Source organism: Aegilops tauschii, chromosome 3 (assembly GCF_002575655.3).
Source record: "Aegilops tauschii subsp. strangulata cultivar AL8/78 chromosome 3, Aet v6.0, whole genome shotgun sequence".
Lineage (NCBI taxonomy): Eukaryota > Viridiplantae > Streptophyta > Magnoliopsida > Poales > Poaceae > Aegilops > Aegilops tauschii.
Genome location: NC_053037.3, coordinates 156,306,831 through 156,319,363, shown reverse-complemented (window position 1 = coordinate 156,319,363; position 12,533 = coordinate 156,306,831).

Sequence of the window (12,533 nt, the reverse complement as noted above, 5' to 3'; positions counted from 1 at the left end):
ATCCGAATTTAACTGGGGGAACCCCGTTAAACATTTTCAAAATCCTCAAAAACCTAACAGAAAAAAAGATACGGGGCTTTCAAGATCTGGAGGCAAAAAAATTCAAAAAATTTCAAACTTACTAGTGGCGCACCGGTTGCTAGGTGCGCCACTAGTAACAGAAAAAAATATTGGTTTTGAATTTTTTTTTTGGATTTTTTTTTTCAAAAAATGATTCGTAATATGATAGGGAAGTTTGAAATATTTTTCAAAATTTCATCATACTCATGAATATGAACAAAGTCCTAGACATCAACAAGGTTTAATAGGATTGATATGATAGATATATCAACAAGTGGCTGTTAAGTGAGGTGGGCTGGAGTAGTGTGAGGATGGGTGACCTTCCGGGAAGTTTGACCACTTAGTGCGATTTGACTTGAAATTAAGCATATTGACCTGAGATTAAGCCATAGTGACCCGAGATTAAGTAAAAAATGGAAAAAAAATTTGAAAATTTTTAGAAATTTTTTTTTTGAAAAACTTTTTTTTTTGAAAAAAATATTTCTGAAAAAATATTTGAAAAAAAATTAATACTAATGGCGCACTTCTATGTGGTGCGCCATTACTAAGTCAGATAGTAATGGCGCACCGTGGCATATACTAATGGCGCACCACTGGTGCGCCATTAGTATACCAGATACTAATGGCGTGCGCCATTAGTAAAAATTACTAGTGGCGTGATGCTAGTGGCGCACCAGTAGTGCGCCATTAGTAGGCAAAACTGGTGCGCCACTAGTAGGCCTTTTTCTAGTAGTGATCATACTCATGCATATAAGCACATGGTGAAAATCTTTTCTGTTATGTATGTAACATTGGTGACAGTAGCTACTTCTCATGCCACATGTGCCTCATGTTAGTTCGGAGGGAGTCCGAAAGGAGGTGATGTTCCGGTGAACACAACCCCGTGACTGACGTCTCGTTGTGGCGAGAATGTGCAGTAATGCATGATGGGGCATGAGGGGTGGTGACCCTGTCGGGAAACTATGAAGAACATTGCTATGCTAACCATGCAGGGAATACATAAACCTCCTGAGTCGGCCGTAGATCGAGTCTTGTTCCAGTAACCCCCATACTTGTTTCGTACTACCACTTGTCCCTGCCATAGGTAGGGTACGGTTCAGTAAGTTGTCAACCCCTTACCTAGCACGCACCGTACAGAGAGGCCATGGTGGAAGATACCAGAGGCATCCGGTAGGCACGCCACCTGGTCCGGGGGCATGGGTGTTCCGGTTGGAGCCGAGGGGGTAGCTCCCCTAGTTTGCGCGCATTATAAATTTTGTGATCCCATGCTACGTCGAGGTTGTAGCCTCCCCACTTAGAGTTTCGCTTAACGGGTGTCGTGGGTGATTCCAGACACCGGTAAGTTAGGCTGGTGTGTGCGGTTAGGTGTGTTTTCAATTAAAAGACCGTAGACGGAATTAGTCCCGATGGACTAAAGAAATCCGTTACCCGTGGGTAAAGAGTACACCCTCTGCAGAGATTATACATCTATTCAAATAGCCGTGTCCATGGTTAAGGACTACAGTCTGGGATGGGTTAAGTGTCGGTCTTAGTGTCGTTCTTCGGAGGAGAAAAACGGTTAAACCAGAACTTGGATCATGACTTGTGACTTGTGATGATTATGATTATTATTATGGACTAACCCATTATATTATTTCAATTATTGAATATCCCTGGGACGGTTCTACCTCCTGGATATTCACCATGCTTATTTACCTTATAAGCCCTTTATGTGGTGTCGCTGAGACGCCCGACTGTGGCATGCTCGTTATTTATTTACCTTATAAGCCCTTTAAGTGGTGTCGCTGAGACGCCCGACTGTGGCATGCTTGTTATTTATTTACCTTATAAGCCCTTTATGTGGTGTCGCTGAGACGCCCGACTGTGGCATGCTTGTTATTTAATTACCTTATAAGCCCTTTATGTGGTGTCACTCAGACGCCCGACTGAGGCACGCTTTATATTATTACCTATTCAAGGTGTCGCTTTAGACACCCGATCGGTGCATTTTTAATTTCCTGTTTACGTGCATCGTGAGTTTTATTTTGGGACTGACTAAGTGATCGTGGATTATTTTAGTGCATGATTATCACCTGCTACGTTATACCTGTTTTCATGATGTTTGCGAGTACATTCAAAAGTACTCACTGGCTTGTCCCTGGCTATTGTCTTGGCCTGATTTCTTACATGGAGAGGAGCGCCGCGATGACAGTCCTGGAACCTAGGCAATGGAGATAGCAGCCGCGTGAAGATAGGAATTATCCTGGTCAACTGTTCCTGTGGGAAATGGAGTCCCATAGACGCAGATGAACCACAAACCGCTTCCGCCATCAACCACTAGAAACCAATTGTTGTACTCAGAGGCCACAATGGTCTTGTACTACATATCTTGTACTTTGCTTGGAATTTCTGTATCAAGATTGTGCCTCATCAGCTAACAGTAATCCTGGGGCTGGTGAGCACAAGGGCCGTCTTTTGGGAAATTACTATCCCGAAAATCCGGTCCTGACACTTGCCCAAGATTTGATCATCGGTATCTTCATACCTAGTTCAATCTCGTTACCGACAATTCTCTTTACTCGTTCCGTAATACATCATCCCATAACTAACTCATTAGTCACATTGCTTGCGAGGCTTATTATGATGTGCATTACCGAGAGGTCCCAGAGATACCTCTCCGATACTCGGAGTGACAAATCCTAATCTCGATCTATGCCAACCCAACAAACACCTTCGAAGATACCTATAGAGCATCTTTATAATCACCCAGTTATGTTGTGACGTTTGATAGCACACAAGGTATTCTTCTGGTATCCGGGAGTTGCATAATGTCATAGTCGAAGGAATATGAATTTGACATGAAGAAAGCAATAGCAATAAAATTGAACGATCAATATGCCATGCTAACGGATGGGTCTTGTCCATCACATCATTTTGCTAATGATGTGATCCCGTTCATCAAATGACAACACATGTCTATGGTTAGGAAACTTAACCATCTTTGATTAACGAGCTAGTCTGGTAGAGGCTTACTAAGGACACGGTGTTTTGCCTATGTATCCACACATGTATCAAGTTTCCGGTTAATGCAATTCTAGCATGAATATTAAACATTTATCATGATATAAGGAAATATAAAATAACAACTTTATTATTGCCTCTAGGGCATATTTCCTTCAAGCTCAAGAAAATAGCTATAAGATAGGACTGTTACCGTTCTTCAAACTTGACCAGGTCCCAGCTGTAGGTATTTTTTTGTATCCGGCTTATAGATCCATATCTTTGTCTGTTTCTCATTTAAAACTCTATATTTTATGCAGGCCGGCTCTGCCTTCTGGAATAAAAAGATCAATAAAACTGTAGCTAAAACCAAGACTACCCCTGTTCTGTAACATCCCAAAATTCTAAATTTTGGAATGTCATATTAAATAAATAGTTTTGATTGTTTGTTTGATTGTGGTGTGGTTGCTTGTGTGAAATTGAGTGAAATTTGAAACTTTTTGAAACTGTAACCATGCTTCTAAGGGTGGTAGCACCCAGACCCCCTGTGATGATCGATGGATTTTGAGAAGACCCCCAAACCTAACCTATTTCTTTCTAGCCTCTCCGAATCTCAAGGACGAGATTCACTTTAAGGGTGGTAGGTTTTTAACATCCCAAAATTCTAAATTTTGAAACGTTATATTAAATAAATAGTTTTGATTGTTTGTTTGATTGTGGTGTGGTTGCTTGTGTGAAATTGAGTGAAATTTAAAACTTTTTGAAAGTCAAATGAGAGGGAATAAAAGGACTTTCCCGAACTTTCACTTTGCATTACGATCTCCGTGAATTCAAATACTTTTCATCATAAAACCCTAGAGAGAAGATGACATGACTTCTTCCATTTAATTAATTGAAAAAGGGTTTTGAAAAGATTTGAATTTCCTCGGAAATATTTCCAATTCATAAAATTCATGCAACTCAATGATTTTCATGAGAGAAGATAAAATGACTTCTTCAAAACATATGAAATATGAGTTGGGAGTTTCGAAGAATCAAATTGAAAATCCCTTTTCAAAAATTATTTGCAATTTGGAGTTATTTGGCTTTTATTCAAATTATTTTTCTACAAAAATAAAATATATGGAAATTAGGGTAAAATAATTCCCTACAGTAGAAAAATGGAGAGAAATAAATTTGAAATTATTTTGGTATTTTTAAAATGGTTTTTATTGGGTTTTATTGCACCAGTAGCACTCTTTGATTATTTTAAATTTTGTGTATTTTATTTGACGTTAAAAAATGATCATGTTGTAGAAATTCTTTTTCTAAAAAATTTGATATATAATACGCCTATATAATTTTTTTTCGTTATTCGGTTTTCCTTCTGTTTCTATTTAAAAAACATGTACATGCGGCCCATAATTATTTGTCGCCCACACGCATAGCACAGTGGCAGCGGGCGTCAGCTTACATTTTTTTCTCCTAAATGGGCCAGGCCCAGCCAGCCTTTTTCTTCCTAGCTTTTTTATTCTTTCTTCCTTTGAAAAACAACTGCAGATCGTACGCGCGCGGCCGGCCGATGGCCTTTGGCCCATGCGAGGCGTTTCGATTTTCTCCCTGTTTCGTTTATTTCTATGTCTACGTTTAGTCCCACATTGCCTAGCCTTTGACCCCTAACCTCTTTTTCATCTATAAATATAGACCCATAGAGTCTCTAAAAATCATGCGATTCGGATTAAATCAATATTTTGGTTTGACTAGATTCACTAAAAAAGAATTCTCCCTTCGGCGGGGCTTCTGGAAATTGTCTCTTAATTAGTCTATGTATTGATAAATTAGACCTAGAATTCTTTTAGCTGTAGTTATTTTTCTTCCCTAAAATAGTTTGGCCCTTATTTTTTCAAATAGCCATAACTTTTTACTTCTTCATCCAAATTAGATGAAACCAGCGTCTATAATTTCGTCTTGTTTTCACCTATCGAGTGAACCTGTTACATCAACTTTTTCGAAATTTTCAAATTTCAAAATTTGTTCAGATTCATATTCAAACTTCTTTTGATCATAACTTGAGTTTCGTAACTCCGATTTGGTTGATTCTTTTTGCAAATCGAAGCTCTTGACCTAAACTTCCTGATAAGGCCAAATTCACCCAATTTTGGTACTGTTAGAAATTGTTTTCTGTAGCAAGAGTTAATTGCCTGTTTTCGACGTTTTCCGAGATCTTTTCTTCGATTCTTTTGCATGGTTGCTTCTGTGTGGTTACTATTGCTTGCTCACGATAGATTGAACGGAGTGTGATGAGTAGAACTATCTGGAGTTATGAGTGTGAATCATCTTCATCAACAGTACAAGGCAAGTTCACACCTTGATCATATCCCTTTATTACCCCCTTTTTATGCATTAGTATTATCCCCAAACATTGCATGAGTAGGAGTGATAACATGTGGGTATTGGGAAGTAGTTGATGAGGTAGGAACCTATTGTCTTGCATTCAACCCCTGGGTACTACTACGTTGTGCTTACTGTTATGCTATGCTCGTAGACGTGGTTTGGTTTTGAGAGAATTCATGAAAGATGTGAGAGTTATTGTTAACTAAGGTTTAACTTAAGGTGGCTACTTTAATACACATCTGGGTGGATTGGTTGGGGGACCTTGGGGATATACCAGTGGTTTTCCTGGACACGTGGGGTTATACCAGTGTTGTCCAAGGAGATCCCGGGGAACCCGTGTGATCATCCTATGGTTTGCCACCCAGGCTCAAAGGGTGATTATTCATGTTGTGTGACCTATTTCAGTGGTAGGCTAGCAGATGTACGGGAAATTAGGTGTAACTGTCTACCTAGAGTAAAGAGTTAATGCTTTTAAAAGACTGTGTCTCGGTGATCCGTTTCTCAAACACCATGTAGTGCGAGAAATCCAACGGAGGAGATCGAGTCTTGTGGGGAAAAGTGCGCAAACCTCTGCAGAGTGTACAAACTAATCATGGTTAGCCGTGTCCCCGGTTATGGACATCTTGAGTATTTGGTACTTGAATTATTGATTTGATCTCATCACTTTACTCAATTAATTTGTTGGGTTATAACTATTATTTTGGGATTGAGTTGGAGGAACCTTCTCAATGTTTTCAACCAACTTTGTAGTTAAATAAAATATATTCCTTTGTTGTAGGGAAAAACTAGCTTCATGCAAATGATAACCGTAGAGCCTCCACCAGCCAAATATGCATGTAGTGATAGCCATTATTCATCATTACTCTACAGCGTGAAATTGCCAGTACATTCAATGTACTGACCTACATGGCTGCAACGTCTCATGTTGCAGGAATTTTACGACATGTAAGTGATACGTTAGGGTTATGATTTCTACACTCAACTTTGTCGTTGGTGTTGATGGGAATCCACAACCTTGTTGTTATTTCCGCTATTTGGATTGAGGTAATAGTATTTACATTACTTTATACATGTGATTTACCTCTGTTATAAATCCTCGAGTACTGTGTGTGTCAGCATACCGATCCAGGGATGACACTTAAGCACAGAGACTTGATCCATTCGGGTCGAGTCCCTACAAGATGGTATCAGAGCACATGTTGACTGTAGCACGTGACCCTATAAACTCGCAAGCCCATAGGAAAGATTTTCTCTAAAACTTTAGTTTTCAAAAAGATCTCTTACCTCTCTTCTTTTCTGAGCTTTATCAAATTTCCCTTTTAGTGAGACTATACCCCTTTCCCCTTTTGACCACGAAGATTCGACTGATGAGACCACTCCAAGAAGTACAAGATATCGGACAACCAAGACCACTTTGGAATGAAGAGGATTTTACTGGACATTAGAATAATGGAAACTATAACGGTTGAAGACCCCGAAGACTAGGAGAATTTGAAGGCTCTATATAATTTCCAGATTTGTATGACCTAGGAAGGCTACCCTTATGGAACTTGTTAGACTATTGAAGCTGTCAATATCCGAGATCAAGGTGTGTCAAAGAAAGACCGGAACATGGAGAGTTAAAAACTCAAATTCTGGTCAAGAAAACCCTAAGGCAGGAGATATCAACTATGGAATGATAGCTCATGGCAGAGACATGGGCATAAACACGGCTAACCATGATGTTATCGCCTGCTTATGACATTGTCATCGTGCCGAGCTAAGCATGCATTTCTTCGGAAGGATTGGATGACAGAAGGGCTAAGAGAGCACCTATCAGCAAAAGATGAAGTTTTAACCTTATCTGGTGTATCGCCAGGATCTGGAGTAGTACATTAAAAAAATTCGGTTGGACCCTCAGGAAGCCGTAATTGACAAGGAAGCAGTTCGTGAAGAACTCAGGACCCAGAAGCTGAAAGTAGCCAAGCTGGAAGAGAAAAACCTCGAGATGCCTGAGATTCGTCAGGAACTGAAGGACTGTAGGACCATGGTTCATGCCAAGGATGTTGAAACCCAGAGGTTTGGAACGCAACTGCAGAATATTAAAGGACGACACGAGAGACTTCGCGTCAACAGAGATGATCTGGCAAAAGAACTTGAGAAGGACAAGCACGATCGGAAAAAGCCCATCGGAGACATGAACAAGACCTCAAGAGTTTGACGACTTTGAAGATTAATTGACCTTTAGAAGACCCAACCCCTATTTAATACCTACGTTAGTGCGACGATTGTGAGCTGTCATTTGTTTGATGTTTTTCCGACAGCCACAAAATAAAATCTGTCTTTCCAAAACTACTGTTTGTATTGTGTGTATATCCGTCCCTATCTCTCTTACCTCACCATAAAACCCATGGACCCAATAGAGGATGAATAGAGATTGAGCTTATATTTTCTGGACCGATGAGTCAATTGGAGACGGACCGATGGATTCAGAACATGGAGGATCACATGAAGAATAACCCAATAGTCGGAAAGGATATGACCCAACATGATCTTCAGTGCTTTGAAAGAGGTGCTGCTACTTGGTGGAGGATGTACCAGACTATCCATGGATGGCAAGGACTAACCACTTGGAAAGAATTTAAGTTGACTTTGCCAAAGTCTCGGCTTGTGTCCCAGAAGTTGATGCCTTATGGAAATGATATGAAGAGACCTTGTGCATGTAAGCTCTGTGGAGAAATAGGACACAACCATAAGGAACACAAGGATAAATGCCCTAATTGTGAAGAAAGTTACCCAGCTGATGAACGCCCCACTAGGCAGGTGACTTGTTTATTGTGTGAAGGAACTACCCACTACCCTGCTCAGTGTCACCTTTACCCCATGGTACAAAGAACCATCCATCAGAAGAAAGAAGCAATGAAAGGAGCCCTCATGAAAATTTTAGAAGAACCTGTGATGGAGGAAGAGGTGGAGGACACACCTAAAGAAGAACCAATTAGACCTTGCACCAAGTCTTGCTATTCATGTGGAGAAGAAGGACACATCTCTCAGAATTGTTTGAATGGGGATCTAGTAGAATTCCCGACGGAGGAAGTAGAGTATGACCCACAGGAAATAGAAACCCTGATTGGAACGGAAAAGTCCATGAAGAGAAGTAGATTGGATACCAGGAAGGACCTGAGTCATATCACCTGTTTCAAGTGCAAGGAGTCAGGGCACTACTTCAACAGTTGCCCAAAAAGGAAGCCGAGGACCCAAGGAGGCTATGTAGTCATAAGGAAACCACGAGACTTGTCGGAACTAATATGTTTCAGATGTAATGAAGCAGGGCACTTTGCGAGAGATTGTCCCAAGGAGAAGGAGACTTGTGATAATTAGTTGTGTCTGTGAGAAGTATAGTAGTAGTAGTGAGAACATTTCCTTTATATTGAGGCGATGAGTTAAGGCATGTAATGGAAAAAAAAAGAGATTGTAATCGTTGGAGAATCAATAAAGTTAGCATCGTTGGTACTGATTTGGATTTTATGAGTTGTTACTCTATGAAGAAAGATTTTGACCATTTTCAAGGATATGACAAATTTGATTTATGGATGAATTTGTGCATTTCAAGGGTGGTAGTACCCTGTGAGGACACTGGACCCCTGGAAAAGATAATGATATTCAACGAAGTGGACTTTGGACAAAATAAGTACGAGTTTTATCTCGATATGTAGGACACCCCAAGTATATGAAGGGATGAAGTATTATTGGATATAAAGGAGATATAAGGTTGGTAATATGGAGCAATTGTGACTCCATGATGAGTCTGAGTAATCACGTCTTAGTTTGGTACCAATAGAAGGAAGGGAGACAGTACAATTGGATGGACTTAAGAATGCTAGGAAGCTGGACATTGGAATAATGATCAGTTGCCCCGATGATGAGTTCAAGGTTTACAAGTGATGAGATGGGCCATAACCCACAGGCCCCAGGACCCGCCAAGAAGCAAGCACACTCTTGCTGTAGGAAAAACACTGAAAGAAGATACGACCTTATCAACAGACGATCTTATAGGAGTTTACGCAAAACCTGAGAGTTGTGAAGGAACGATAGATGTTTATTTGGCTTGCAGAATCTATGAATTTATCCGAACTTAGTTCGTTGACAAGAGAAATTCTGCAATGCTTGTGAGGATGGCCGAGTGTTAGAATGCGAGATTCACTAAACCATGTACAAGGTAATGATTTGGGTGTGGGATGGATTGATCACCATACCGACTTACTCTTATTATTCGCCTTGCTATATGGGATGCTAAATCTGAGTGACTTACCCATAGTAGAGAGACGACGATCAAAACCTTGTTTAAACCTTAGAATGGTATAACAATTTTTCCCTTGTACAGGGCAGCTATTGCCAATCGTAGGTCATATGGTGAGAATGAAGCCCAGACCCATTTCCGTAGGAGAAACCATAAATTGATGACCACCATGAGATATCGATAGTTGTTTAGTATTGGCGCCAGACCTGTCAACTAAGAAGACCCAGTCACAGAAGAACCAAGATGAAATGGACACAGGAATTGAGGAAAAAGGTTAGGCCACTACTGGAAGAGCCCAGAGAAGAAATTTTCTTGAGAATTTGAGAAGACCGACACTGCCAACCATAAGGATGGAGTATATGAGTTTTGATGGAACTGTAACCATGCTTCTAAGGGTGGTAGCACCCCAGACGCCCTGTGATGATAGATGGATTTTGAGAAGACCCCCAAACCTAACCTATTTCTTTCTAGCCTCTCCGAATCTCGAGGACGAGATTCACTTTAAGGGTGGTAGGTTTGTAACATCCCAAAATTCTAAATTTTGAAACGTTATATTAAATAAATAATTTTGATTGTTTGTTTGATTGTGGTGTGGTTGCTTGTGTGAAATTGAGTGAAATTTGAAACTTTTTGAAAGTTAAATGAGAGGGAATAAAAGGACTTTCCCGAACTTTCACTTTGCATTCTGATCTCCGTGAATTCAAATACTTTTCATCATAAAACCCTAGAGAGAAGATGACATGACTTCTTCCATTTAATTAAATGAAAAAGGGTTTTGAAAAGATTTGAATTTCATTTGGAAATATTTCCAATTCATAAATTTCATGCAACTCAATGATTTTCATGAGAGAAGATAAAATGACTTCTTCAAAACATATGAAATATGAGTTGGGAGTTTTGAAGAATCAAATTGAAAATCCCTTTTGAAAAATTATTTTCAATTTGGAGTTATTTGGCTTTTATTCAAATTATTTTTCTCTAAAAATATATATATGGAAATTAGTGTAAAATAATTCCCTACAGTATAAAAATGGAGAGAAATAAATTTGAAATTATTTTGGTATTTTAAATTATTTTTATTGGATTTTATTGCACCAGTAGCACTCTTTGATTTATTTAAAATTTTGTGTATTTACGTTAAAAAATGTTCATGTTGTAGAAATTCTTTTTATGAAAATTTTGATATATAATATGCCTATATAAAATTTTATTTTATTTTTTTATTTTGTTTTCCTTTTTTCTATTAAAAAAATTGTACGTGCGGCCCATAATTATTTGCCGCCCACACGCATAGCATAGTGGCAGCGGGCGCCTCATCTTACTTTTTTTCTCATAAATGGGCCAGGCCTAGCCAGCCTTTTTCTTCCTAGATTTTTTATTCTTTCTTCCTTTGGAAAAAAATTGCAGATCATACGCGCGCGGCCGGCCGATGGACTTTAGGCCCATGCGAGGCGTTTCGATTTTCTCCTGTTTCGTTTATTTCGTTTAGTCCCACATTGTGTAGCCTTTAACCCCTAACCTCTTTTTCATCTATAAATATAGACCCATAGTCTCCAAAAATCATGTGATTCGGGTTAAATCAATATTTTGGTTTGACTAGATTCATTAAAAAACTATTTTTCTCCTCCTCGGCGGGACTTCTCGAAATTGTCTCCTCTCTTCGAAGTCGTCTTTTCTCTATCTTATAAAGGTATCTTTTTCGTTTTTCTATATAGTTCCGTAGTTTATTATTTCTAGACTAGATCGGTAGAATAATTAGATTATCAATTAGTCTCTGTATTTATACATTAGACCTAGAATTATTTGAGCCGTAGTTATTTTTCTTCCGTAAAACAGCGTGGCCCTGATTTTTTGAAATAGCCATAACTTTTTACTCCTTCATCCAAATTGGATGAAACCAGCGTCTAAAATTTCGTTTTGTTTTCACCTATCGAGTGAACCTGTCACATCAACTTTTTGAAATTTTCAAATTTCGAAATTTGTTCACACTCATATTCAAAATTTTTTTGATCATAACTTGAGTTTCGTAACTCCGATTTGGTTGATTCTTTTTGCAAATCGAAGCTCTTGACCTAAACTTTCTGATAAGGCCAAATTCACCCACTTTTGGTACTGTTAGAAATTGTGTTCTGTAGCAGGAGTTAATTGCCTGTTTTCGAAGTTTTCTGAGATCTTTTCTTCGATTCTTTGGCATGATTGCTTATGTGTGGTTACTATTGCTTGCTCATGATAGATTGAACAGAGTGCGACGAGTAGAACTATCATGAGTTATGAGTGCGAATCATCTTCATCAATAGACAAGGCAAGTTCACACTTTGATCATATCCCTTTATTACCAAGTTGTTATGCATTAGTCTTATCCTCAAGCATTGCATGAGTAGGAGTGATAACATGTCGGTATTGGGAAGTAGTTGATGAGGTAGGAACCTATTGTCTTACATTCAACCCCTGGGTACTACTACGTTGTGCTTACTGGTATGCTATGCTCGTAGACGTGGTTTGGTTTTGAGAGAATTCATGAAAGATGTGAGAGTTATTGTTAACTAAGGTTTAACTTAAGGTGGCTACTTTAATACACATGTGGGTGGATTGGTTGGGGCACCTTGGGGATATACTAGTGGTTTGCCCGGACACCTGGGGTTATACCAGTGTTGTCCAAGGAGATCCCGGGGAACCCGTGTGATCATCCTATGGTTTGCCACCCAGGCTCAAAGGGAGATTATTCATGCTAGAAACTTCCGTGTGCAGCCACAAGCCATTATGGGCTCTGGCATAGTTGAGTATGTTGTGTGACCTATTTCAGTGGTAGGCTAGCAGATGTACGGGAAATTAGGTGTAACTG